An 11,919-nucleotide genomic window follows, 5' to 3' on the forward strand; every position below is an offset into this window, starting at 1 on the left:
TTTTTTTTTTTTTTTTTTTAAACATGATGGAAAAACATGGATTTAAAAGAACCCTCAATCTGAAATTCCACTGCCATTTCCAAGGACAAAACGTCTGTTGCCTGAGGGGACAAAACGAATATGAAGGCCTGAGCTAGAAGAAAACAGTCACAGCTGGATGTTGCTCTCCCTTTCACCAGTGTAAATCAGAAATAAATTCACTGACGTTAACCTGGTGAGAGAGGCGTGTCAAGCCAGACAGGAGGGAGGTTTTCCTTCAAAACCCAAGAGTACTTGGTGGGCCATTGCAGATACCGAACGACATCCTCAGCAGCCAACAGAACAGCCTATTTCCTCAATACACTTTTCTTACAAGTGTTCAGCTGCGAACTATGGTGTTTTACTTCTGCCAGAGCTTCAATACTATCTTCTAAATTTCCTGCCTGCCCCATATTATGTAGCCATTTCCACACTTCTGAACGCTGGAATGCAAAAGCAGGTCTCCCCTGGTTCCTGGGCTACAGAATCCAGTGCATCAACCATGCTTATGCCAGCAGGTCCAACTGGATTCGGCACCAGCTGTTCTCCCTTCTAGAAACTTGTGACTGGCAGTGCAAAGAGTGACCAGATAGCATTCTGAAACCCAGGTATTCTTTACTCTTAACAGGTTTCAGAGTAGCAGCCATGTTATTCTGTATCCGCAACAAAACTCAGGAGCAAAGCATAACTTAAGAGAAAAAGGTTATTAAACCAGCCATCAGTCTCTGCACAAATGTGTCTTACCTAGAGGCTTGCCTTCTTAGGCGGTAGGGTGACCAGATGTCCCAATTTTATAGGGACAGTCTCAATATTTGGGGCTTTTTGTTATATAGGTTCCTATTACCCCCCACCCTCTGTCCTGATTTTTCACACTTGCTATCTGGTCACCCTACTGGGCGGAGACCTCACTTTACTGTCTCCCCCAAACAAATGCTCCCTCTCTAGAAAGGGTCACTTTTGTCCAGCCAGAAGCCCTGTGTCTCCATTTCCCAGCCTTTTGCTTCTACTGCCCCAAGCCAGTCTGGTGAGCTCAGCAGGGTATCAGAACTTCAAAGCCAATGGCTCTTGCATTGTTCCTTAAGTGTAGGTAGGTAGGTGGGTGGCTGGCTGGCTGGCTGGCTGGCTGGCTGGCTATCTGAAGCCAAGGTGCTCCTTCATAGCTATATGCAATCAGCCTCATCTTGAATTAACCCCATGTATCCTAACATAAAACCAATTACAAACATATAGAACATACTGTATCCATAAATTACAGAACAACCCCACTTCTTCACATCCCCCTCCACCAAAAAAGCTGACCACAAGTTATTTCATCTGTAGATGTTTCCCAGTTTCCCACCAGTTGAGCATATCAGGAAAGGACTGGAAGTAATTTATATTAAAGTTGTCACTTAAAGAACAAACAAACCATGTCCCTAAATTGATGACTTCAGTAGATCAACTCAGCTAATCCCACTTATCTTTAGGTTGCTGGTCAGTGCTGATGAAACCAGAAAGTCACAACTTTTTCAACAAATATTTGTACTTTAAGGAGATGAAAAAAGTCTGGGAAAGAATCAGTAACTTCACCCCCTCAGATGTGTGTCACTATAAACTAATCAGCCCCTTACTGTTATCCCCTAGACTGGGAAGTAGCCTGTTAGTGAGTGATTAATAGCTCTGGTTCATTTATTTTTTTAAAACTATGCAACCTCCATACTGTGTACTCAATAGTATTTACAGCCTGGTGTTCCTCTTGCCCTTTAATAGTCCCCCATTTTATCCTTACACCCCACTGTTGTCACATCTCATCCTTATTCAGACTGTGAGATCCCTTGGGACAAAGACAGTCTTTTATTTTATGTTTGCACAGTAGCCACCACACAGACCTTGATTCCAATGGGGGTCTCTGGACACTATTATATTAAAATAAAATCAGCTTGAAAGGTTCTCTTTTCTGTTTCATTGGGATGGGGTTCCTGCATGTCAATACATCTCCAGTGTCAGTCATACCAATTCAATCCAACTCAGCTCCTTTCCAGACCATCCACCCACAATGGTTTGGGGATAAGTTCTAATTCTGTAGTAGCACCCAGAAATAACTCCACAGCATTTTTTAGAAAGAAGCCACGAGCCTGCTCCTGCCAGGTACTGAACAACCTTCAATCCCATTAACTTCAGTAGGAGTTGAGGCCAAATCAGAAGAATCAAATGGACACAAATAAGATGTCAAGAATTATAACATTAAAAAACCAGTCGGAGAACACTTCAACCTCTCTGGACACTCAATAACAGACCTAAAAGTGGCAATTCTTCAACTAAAAAAAACGTCAAAAACAGATTCCAAAAGAAACTGCAGAACTGGAATTAATCTGCAAACTGGATACCATCAAATTAGGCCTGAACAAACACTGGGACAGGGTGGGTCATTACAAGAACTAAAAACTAATTTCCCCGTGCTAATTTTCCCCTACTGTTACTCACACCTTCTTGTCAGCTGTTTGAAATGGACCACCCTGATTACCAATATAAAAGTGATTTTTCCTCCTGTTGATAATAGCCCACTTTAACTGAATTGTCTCGTTAGAATTGATAAGGCAATCCCCATCTTTTCACGTACTATATATCTCTTCCTACTGTATTTTCCACTCCATGCATCTGATGAAGTGGGCTCTAGCCCATGAAAGCTTATGACCAGATAAATTTGTTAGTCTCAAAGGTGACACAAGTACTCCTTGTTCTTCAAACATCTTAATAGGTCAATCTGAGTAAAGCAGTTGAGACCAAAATGCTGACCTACCTTAAAAAGATCTACCAAAGTACCCTGTGGAGTTCAAACCTTCCATCCAGTCAGAATCCAAAACACTCCATCAGCAAGAATTGAAATACCAACACTGACAACTTTCATGTTTAATCTCCTTGTGCTGGCTCTGCAGTTGCATCACAATGGACTATTGCCCTATGCGATCTAACAATTAAATAGAGACAGGCCTTCTCCACACTTGGATAGAACTCCAGTGTAAACCCAAATTCTTAAAGTGATATTTGCAAGTCAGGTGATGGTACTCAACCAATATCCCAGCATGCTGCTGTTAGAAATTACATTGCTTGGTCCAAATGTAAAAGGAAGAGCAAATTATGAAGGAAATAATTAAATGCATAGAGGTAAATGTAATGCAACATGGGATTACCACAGGTAGATCGTGCCAGACTAACCTGATTTCCTTCTTTGAGAAAATAATTTTTAAATAAGGGAGGTGCAGTAGATCTAATACATTTGGACTTCAGTAAAGCATTTGACATGGTACCACCTGGGAAATAATTAGGGAAGATGGGGATCTGCATAAGCATTGTAAGGTAGATAAAGAACTGGCCAAAGGGGAGAAGGCAATGGGTTGTGATGAAAGGTGAATTCGTACTGGACAGAGGTTACTAGGGGAGTATTCAATATTTTTATTAATGACCTTGGCACAAAAAGTAGGAGTGTGCTAATGAAATTTTCTGATAAGAAGTTGGGGTGCAAAACAGGAGGAATCATGTGAAGATTTAAAACAACAACTGATACATAGAATTTCAACACTGGTTCTTGTATCAGGAAAGCCTATTAAAATTTCAGAAGATGCGTAACAGTCTGGGTTAGGTGCAGTGATTTTACAGAAGAATGAGGATTGTTGGCAACCAGTGGCATATGCATCCAAATCACTGACTGAGGCAGAAACCAGATATGCAGAGATCGAAAAGGAGCTTTTAGGAATACTGTTTGCCTGTGAGAGAGTCAATCAGTATATTTATGGACAGACAGTGGAAGTTGAAATGGACCACAAGCCCCTGATAATGTTATTTAGCAAACTGCTACATGACTGTACCTTAAGATTCAAAGAAAGATGATAAAGCTGCGAAGTATGATTTGGTTGCAACCTACATGCCCAGTAAATCATGTTCATGGCAGATGCACTTTCCAGAGCAGTGGCTCCCATGAAACCAGAGAAAACTTTCGAGACAGAGACGTAAGTCTATGTAGATTCAATTGTAAAGTCAACTCCTATAGCTGACAGGAAACTGCAACACATAAGAGAGGAAACAGAGAAAGATGAATCATTGGGAATCCTTAAAGAAGTGATAATAAAGAGTGGCCTGAAGAAATAAACAGTTGCTGTCCAAGTATAAGAGACTATCAGAACCACAAACATGAACTTAGGGTGATTTTCAAGGGCAGCAAGGTTGTAATTCCAATGAACCTTGGAAAAGAACTGCTATGGAAGATCCATGAGGGTCATTCAGGAATTGAGAAGTGCAAACAATGAGCACAAGGAGGAGTTGTATTGGCCACAGACCAATCACTACATTACTAATGTGGCAGGAAACTGCTTTTCCTGTTTGAAATATAAGCCATGCCAAGAGGTCGAGCCACTGAGACCTCATCCAGTTCCACAAAGGGCTTATAAGAAAGTAGGCCAGGGCCAGCTTTAGGGCAATTCCACTGATTCCTGGGAATCAGGCCCCGCGCCTAAGAGGGCCCTGCAGCGTCCAGTAGAAGGGCACCGCACCCTCCGCCAATTGAGTTGCCGCCAAATTGCCGCCATCTTTGGCGGCGGCTCAATCGCTGCCACTGTCTTAGGCATCAGCTCTTTCTAATTGGGCCCCGCACATCCTAAAGCCGGCCCTGAAGTAGGCACTGACTTATTCCCCTGGCAAAGGGTTATTTTCATAATCACAGATTATTCTTCTCTGTATCCGGAAATTTGCACACTTCACAGTACTAATAGTAAGCCAGTGATAGCCAACATGAAAGGAATCTTCTCCAGAGATGGAATTCCTGATGAAGTCTTTAGCGATAATAGGCTGCAATTTTCCAGTGCAAATTTTAGGCAATTTGCCATAGATTGCAATTTTCATCATAAAACATCATCTGAATTACCCCCAATCAAATAGACTTGTGGAAAGATCTATACTGACAATAAAGAACCTTATGAAAAATACTCTTGACAGTGGGGGTGATATGTATAAAGCATTACTGGTTTACCGAAGTACACCCCTGGAGAATGGCTTTTCTCCTCAGCTCAGCTGTTAATGGGAAGAAGGATCAGATTTAATTGACCAATTACTGATAGCTTGCTGAAATCTCATAACAATGAAACTATATGGAAGATGAAAGAAAATCAGAAGTGGAAGAAGAAATATTATTTTGGCAAAAGGGAACGCGATCTTCCGTCTCTTAACCAAGGTGGATAGAGTGCGCCTGATGTCTCACACCTGTACTACTTGGGGCCAAAGGGGTACCGTTAAAGAATAGCTGCATCTAAGGTCTTATGTAGTATAGACTGACCACAGAGACACCTTTTGACATAATCGAAGGGACTTATGACTAATCTCAGAACATTCCAACACATTGACAGTAGATGTGGAGTTTGGCATTTCCCATCTGACTAATCCTTTATCAACGTACAAAAGAGAAACTGTCAAGGAACAAGAGAACAATTCAGATTCTAACCAAAATGTTGATACTGAGATGATTAGAGCAGGAGCTTAAATGTCCTGAAAGACTTCGTAACCTTCCTGAAATACCCCTTTTCCAGGAAAGTGAAACATTGGGCTTATGAAAATTACATGAGTTAAGAAATTTAATGCATGTGTCATTAGATTGTTGTTAGCTATTTTATATGAGAGTTAATTTGTTTTTCTTTAAGAGGGAAGTCGTAGAGATATGTTTGTAGAAGATTATTATTTAGAGATGTTCCCTCATAAGTGACAGTATTATGAACATAGGAATTTGGAGATGTGCTCTGGAGGCAGAGGTTGGGAACACAGCATGGCTACATACAGCCCCTCACAGCAGAAGCTCTCCAGTTTATTTTATTAAAAGTTTTATTCCTTTCTCATTCATTTGGTTTGTTATTTAATGAACCCCAAGATTACTACAGAAGCCATTCCATAGCCATGATCATCATTGTTGCCTTTCTTGCACCTTTTCCAGTTTCATTAGATCTTTTTCAGGTGGGACAACCAGAATCAGAAACAATATTCAAGGTGGATTTATATACACAGCTTGCCTTTCATATCCCAGCTGAAGTACTGGCAGCTAGAAAACACTTTTTACTTGCCAGCTGAACAATTTTAATATGGAAACCATTCAGGGGGACAGCATGCTGCATGTTGAGGTTCTATAATTGGGATTTATTGCAGACAGTGTTTCTCTTGATGGTGCATGGGCCAGGTGAAAATTCAGCTGAGTCTTCCATGGCTGTAATTGGTTCTGTGGTGAAAATGTAGTAAACATAATGAAATAAGAGATATGACTTAGAACACACATAAAGCAGATCTGTGGAAAAGAAAACTCACTTTTGCATAGTTGCTTTATTGCAATAGATATATTTTAAGAGACTAACCTAAGGTCAAACAGTAAGTCAGTGGCAGGGTGAGGATTATTACAAAGGAGTTCTTGGCTCAATTCACTAAACCATGCTGCCTCTATTAGTATGTATTCAAAGCCAATGTCATTTATTAATATTAATAGTAGTAGTTGGTAATGGGATAAAGTGTTAAATGGCTTCTACAGAAGAATGTCTGCTTGTGAGGACATTAGAACATAGAACAAGCATCTATGGAGTGTGCATTGGTACATACAGCAGAGGATGTGATGGTTTTGCTATTTCACATACCATACAGAGTTATTATTTTCCCCACATAGAGCTGGCCCAGGGTCATATAGGTCCCTGGCAAATATCAGAACAAAGTTCTTCACACCTGGTAGGAGATCATAAACAACAACATATGCATGTCCAAACCTGCTTCACTGGGGGTGTTTCTGGGACTTCTTGGATGGGGAGAGAAATATCTGTCATCCTAGTGTTCCCTGATAATCCAGTTCCACAAAATGGTTTAAAAACCGGTTCTATTCTTACCACATTGAGAAGATGTTCCTTTGTCAAGGAATAAGGTATACATTTGAAGTTCACAATCAAATGATCATGTAGCTACCCTACCTACACTGTCAAAATAATAGGATTCTCTCTGCTCATATTCAAAGTCTATGCATAGGTATGCAGTCTGCTAAAACACAGCAAGATCCTGGTATGCTGCCACATTTCTAGTGCATTAATAATCCGCAGGCAACAAGCTTTTCTGACTGCAGAGAAATCACTAAATAAAAGAAATATAATTAACACATTGTATGAATGAATAAAGCACTGTGACAGACTGGAAGACTAACCATTCTGACAGATCCATGTAAAGAATGAAACACAAACTCATGATTCTCAACACCATAGTATAATTTATCCTCTACTTTAAGAGTCATTCTTTGGCATAAGGAGTAGAACAAGTGACTCATGCTCTGATCCTGAAGGTGCAGAGTGCCTCTTGTCATGTAAACTGATTTGAAGGCACCTTGTAGTAATAGGCTCTAAGAATGCAACTGAAGTCTAGAAGCAGGGATGCAAGCCAAGCTTTGCCACTTATCACAACAGATGTGCTCAGGCTAATCAAAAGGGCTCCCTTGTGTGTTCCACGGGTGAAAGAACAGAGAGGCGAATTCTCCTCTCTTCCAAAAGGCTATTCAATATTCAAATGAAGGCACAGCTCCCATGAAATAGCCAACAGGAGCTACATGCAATTCCAATAGCAGAATTTGCTATAAAGACAAGATTGCTCTTACCTTTGCAAAGCTCTGTGCTTGGGGTTCTATCTACCTCCTTCCTCACCTGCACTTGACCAATGTCACCCAGTTCTCCTGTCTATCTACAGCCACTTCTTAAAGGCAGAGGCAAATCCCTTTTAAGCCAGATAGTGGAGCCAAAGAGAAACTTCCCACCATGGAAGAAAAGGGAAGGTAGTTATGAAGTTCAGTCTCTATTTTGATGATCTGTTAGCACCAGTCAGATGGAAATGCAAACCGGGAATCAAGGATAGCGATGTGGGATGAAAGAGGCATGTGTTTGATAGGAGACTGTTCTGGAAGAGTGGGACACGGCCTAGCTGAATAGCTCTAAGGCCATTCTTATAACACAATTTATATTTTCTGAAGAAAACTTGTTATAAAAAGGGAAGCACACTTTTCATAAGTCTTTTAGGATGAGGCACACCATTAGCCAGAATTATACCCGCGTAGATACTAGCTAGCCCGTTTCATCAGCGTGCTATGTATATTAATAGTTTGTACACCACGTGACTTTTCCAGAACAGTTCAAAATACAACACTAGATTGCAGACACACTCACAAAGCCTAGAGTTGTATGAGATGAATGGCACACACACAGAGCACACTGTTGTGCAATACAACACTTAGATGCTCCCCATCTGTATTTTATTTCTAAAACATATTTTACTTATTAGTTTCACTTACAATGTCCCTCCAGTTCCACTGTAAAAGAGGATCCTGCCAAAATACAGGGCTGAGCAGATGCCTTGAATTTGTATGAATATATAATAAATCTTAATAAATAAAAATTAACTGCCTGTCCATTGCATGTACAAAATCCACAAGTACAAACAGGCATTTTAGTTACTAAAAAAGCCACCATGTTTTGGGTACTGAAACTTGCAGATGATTATATGCTTTTGGAAATAATAATAAATCAACATTTTTGCACAAACTGAAATGCAGGAGGAAATTATTTCTTTATTAGACACTTTTGCCCTGAAACTTCATTTGGGAGACTCTTCTATACTAATCTTTAAGAATGCTTTCATTTTAATATCTGGTCTCTGTGTGTCCAACAGGAAACATTGTGCGTCTTTAGTTGTAAAGGTTTTCTCCAAAGGAACTGTTCAGTGGTTTTGGGCAGAGTTCTGTCCCCACAGGAAATTATAACCTCATGTGAGATCATAAACAAAGTTTCTGCCCAACGTCTAATCCAGCTCCACCCTAATCTCCAAAAATATAGTCTAGATGAAAGGGAAACACTGATACGAAGGTGTCATGGCATTACAACTGCTCTGGTCACTACTGATTTTTCAGCTTTGCACTGTACTTCTTGGAGTTTAAATGTAGCTTCAGCCAGAGCCGATTCAAGGCAGCAGAGACTCCTCAACTGCAGATGAATTGCCTACCGTACCACAATGTAGGTTACCCTAATTCCTCACAAGTGGTTCCTCAATTGGGCTAAGGTGCAGTGTACAAAGCCAATACCAACCCAACGCGACCAGTCTATAGCGCCAGCAGCTGAGAGGACTCTATCCCTGCAGGCAAAAACCAACCAAACATTCCTCGGCAGAATCCGGCGCGAGGCTCTTTGGCTTTTAGAACTAGGGCTACTTCGGCGCTGGGGTTGTAATCAGGATCTTAATTCAGCCTCCACTGACATTCAGCCCAGCCCAGCCCAGCCCACCCTCACTGCTCGCAGCCCCCAGACATTCACACCAGAGCTCCTACCTCTTGGCTTTTAATTCACCTTCATGGTTTCCCTTTTCTCCGCCGCTTCCTTGAAATCGCTCCGCGGAGCAGCTGGCGTCTCCCGGTTAATCCCCGCCGGGCTGGGTCCGCAATCCCCTGAGGCCGCTCATTAGTGTAATCACCTGCTGGTGGCCAAGCCGAGTCACCCTGCTCAGACGGGCTTGTTCCCCCTCCCGCCCGGCTGGACGTGTTTCCAGAGGGTTGAACCACATGCCTGGACGAGGAGCCGCTGCAAAGCCCGGAGCGCTCTGCTCCTGCAGCTCTACCGCTTGCAACCGGCAGCTCGCTCAGCGGCACCTCCCCCGGGGGGCGCTCAGCTGGGCCGGGGGTCGGGCTTGCGGGGGCGGTTCCGTGGCAGCTGCGGAGTAGCCAGAGGGGAGCCGTTTCCAGAGCGGCGGTGGCTACTTCAGAGTCGCTCTTCCTGTTGCTGCTCTGCTGGGCGGGCACATCCCAGAACCGCTTCAGGCTCGGCTGGGGGCCACAGGGCAAGACCGCCGGATGTTTCCCATCCCAGATATAAGTGCGATCCGATTGTACCACTGGCGCTAGCAGCCCGACGCTGCTAGGTTACAGGCTGCTCCGCCGGCCCAGCCTAAGCATTTCCTTTCTACCGTCCCCAGCTAACTTCCAGCAACCAGCAGAGCGGGCTTCTCCCCACGCGGCCAGCTGCAGGGGCATAAGGAAGCACGACCCAGGCAGCTAAACTGTTTCTATCCCATTCGGGGAATGCGTCCTGCCTGAAATAAACCGCTACAGCCACAGCGGCCGTGTGCGGGGCAGGGTGGTCGCACGCTCTGCTTTTTTCTGTGAGACCTGTAAGCAGGCAATTCGTGCCCGCCAGACCCTTGCTGAAAGCAAAGAGCGCTCCCTCCAGACCAGAGTTATTTAAAGAGATCCGCATGCAAATCCTATCTTCCCTGTTTCAAATTAATCCCCCGCTGAGGTTGCAACGAAGCTATTATTTGTGACACTCTGTCATGACACATGGTGTTTGCTGCTAGAAGCAATGTCTGTCTGATGAGAGACAAAACCGAACACCGTATCACTTGTGATCATTTAAGATCGCGTTGCAATTTTTCACAGCCGTTGTGGCCAGTTTTCAACTTGGACAACTACAGTCCGGCTTCTTAAATTACCTTTCGGCTTCAGTTGGATATTGTATTTTTCACTTCTGTTTGGACACTGTTTTGATTACACTCCTGTGCCGGTTGAGGCTGCGTATTGTTCTGAGTGTAATGTAAAATCTTCAATCCTAGTTTACAAAATATATATACAGCTAAATTAGCAGGCCACCTTGAAGCTCAGCAGTGGAAGGGTAACATCTTTTCCCCACTACAGTCCTGCACTGAAGCCTGGCAAATATTTTACTTAACTTGATCAAGATGCCTACGAGCTAAAATTTAAAATGCAGTTCTTTTTCAAAATGTGGCTAGACAAAAATGATCCTCTTGACATAGACACAGAGAGCAGATATACTATTTAAAACATCACTGCTTATTTGTAGTAGCTAAAAAGCTGTATTACTTTTTACTTCCAGTAGTCCTGCGGAGCCAATGGAGCTCAAATATGACAGTTGGATACTGTTCTGCTTCCTGCCTCAACTAGAAAATTGTTAAATAAACGCTGTCTGTAGAATCGTTGTTGCTGGCAATTCCTGAGCCAGAAAGATCTCAGCCTGACTTTCGGATTGTGTGTGGAGGGCAGGCTTTTAAAAAGTCTACTTTTAAATGGAATACTTTTTCTCTGAAAATCACCAAGAAGCAATACACAGGGAACCATTCCATATGACTTTTACAGTCATTTTTCAGAGCAGGACCTCACCTTTTCTATTATGAACATAATAATAGTGATGGAGTAGCCAGTATTACAGCCTGAATTTTTGAGGAGACATATGCTTTCATTGACATTGGAGAAGTGATCTATAAATGTATCAGTTTGCTAAGCTAGTAATGCACTCTGAGTTCCTTCATTTACTTCAAACACAATGCTGCCTTTATGTAAAATTATATGCAACAAAAAATTACATTTACAGAACATTAAGCTTGCAAACTCAAGCACTCAGAAGGTAGGAACTGCCAGAATCAAGATTGCCTGTGCAATCTTAATTCAGCCACCTAATGCATATGTATTAAGATAGACTCTGATTACATGATCACATTTTTTTCCACAGGACAACCTTAATTCTGGCATTATAGTCACATGCCCACTGTGCCCTGCTGTGGGCTATGTCTCTCTCAGGCTACGTCTACACTGCACGATTATTTCGAATTAGCTTAAACCAATATTACAAAACAGATGTAATAAAATCGGTTTAGCGCGTCCACAGTGGGATCATGAAATCGACTGTTTGCGTCCATGGTCCAAAGCTACCATCGATTTCAGGAGCGGTGCACTGTGGGTAGCTGTTCCTCAGCTATCCCATAGTTCCCACTTCCGTGTTGAGAGCACAGTGCCTGATGGGGCAGAAAACATTGCCCCGGGTGGTGCTGGGTACAGCCTCACCCCTCCCTTTGTGAAGGCAGCAGACAACC

At 42.6% G+C, this 11,919-nt stretch overlaps 1 protein-coding gene across 2 annotated transcripts in view; it reads right to left on the minus strand.

The window, feature by feature from the left end:
* Nucleotides 1-11,919, minus strand: part of PDZD2 (PDZ domain containing 2) — a 260,890-nt gene that overhangs the window by 183,532 nt on the left and 65,439 nt on the right. The window contains exon 1 of one of the 2 annotated variants that reach the window (XM_075066890.1): nucleotides 9,368-9,575. The exons of the other annotated variant lie outside the window; for it this stretch is intronic. The gene's annotated coding sequence lies outside the window, so the exon portion shown is untranslated. Of the gene's footprint in view, nucleotides 1-9,367; nucleotides 9,576-11,919 lie in introns of those variants that run through there. 2 annotated transcript variants of the gene reach the window in all.

Source organism: Chelonoidis abingdonii, chromosome 6 (assembly GCF_003597395.2).
Source record: "Chelonoidis abingdonii isolate Lonesome George chromosome 6, CheloAbing_2.0, whole genome shotgun sequence".
NCBI classification, from domain to species: Eukaryota; Metazoa; Chordata; order Testudines; family Testudinidae; genus Chelonoidis; species Chelonoidis abingdonii.